Raw genomic sequence first — 821 nt, 5'->3', positions numbered from 1 at the left:
CTGAAGCAGGGGGGAGGGGGTGAGAGTCGGAGGTGAGAGTCGTGCGCCAATGAAGGGTCAAAACCTATATAGAACAGTATTCAATATTGCATATAGCAGAAATAATATATTATTTTTCAAACTTCTTTTGTTAATAACTCTTTAACGAAGGACGAGCGACAGCTAAAACTTGGTGGAGGTTACTCAGGGTCATGACCTTGACAACATAGGTCAAGGTCATAGGAGGGGGGGTCTCCTATTCTGTAGAATTACCAAAAATTTTTTTATCTCTCTTAATGCTAATATTTTTTTTCTTTTAAAATCAAACATTAGAGAATTAATTTAGAAAAAGTTCAATGATTTTATGATGAGAGATCTATAATAAGAGCTACACCATATTTTTTTTTTTTTTTATTGACTCGATAGGTTTTATCAATTCCCGCTTATATTTAAATCACACTAATTTTAGGTATCATAAACGTTATATTTCAGAAATATGATTCTGAAATGATCCTTAGATGAAGAATTGTTATAGAACAGTATGCATATATATGTATATATTCACCCATTTTCTAAATTTTTACGTATATTTTTTGTAACAAATATCTAGTCGATGTAGTCGAAACATGCATGAGCAGTCGTTTCAGAAGTTAAAGAAAGTTAGATACAGGTTAAAGAAAGAGAAATAAAGCAAATATGGTATATACCCTTCTCTCTCGCAAGGTTTTTTCTTATATACACTGTTAGAAATGTCTCAATGAATTTTAATTGACATGTAAAGGAAGCATGTGGTTATGCACGAAATTAAATATAATGAATGATGTAAATAAAAACTAAATTAC

This window comes from Trachymyrmex cornetzi, unplaced genomic scaffold (assembly GCF_001594075.2).
Source record: "Trachymyrmex cornetzi isolate Tcor2-1 unplaced genomic scaffold, Tcor1.1 scaffold279, whole genome shotgun sequence".
Classification (NCBI taxonomy): domain Eukaryota; kingdom Metazoa; phylum Arthropoda; class Insecta; order Hymenoptera; family Formicidae; genus Trachymyrmex; species Trachymyrmex cornetzi.
This window is presented reverse-complemented; position numbering follows the sequence as displayed.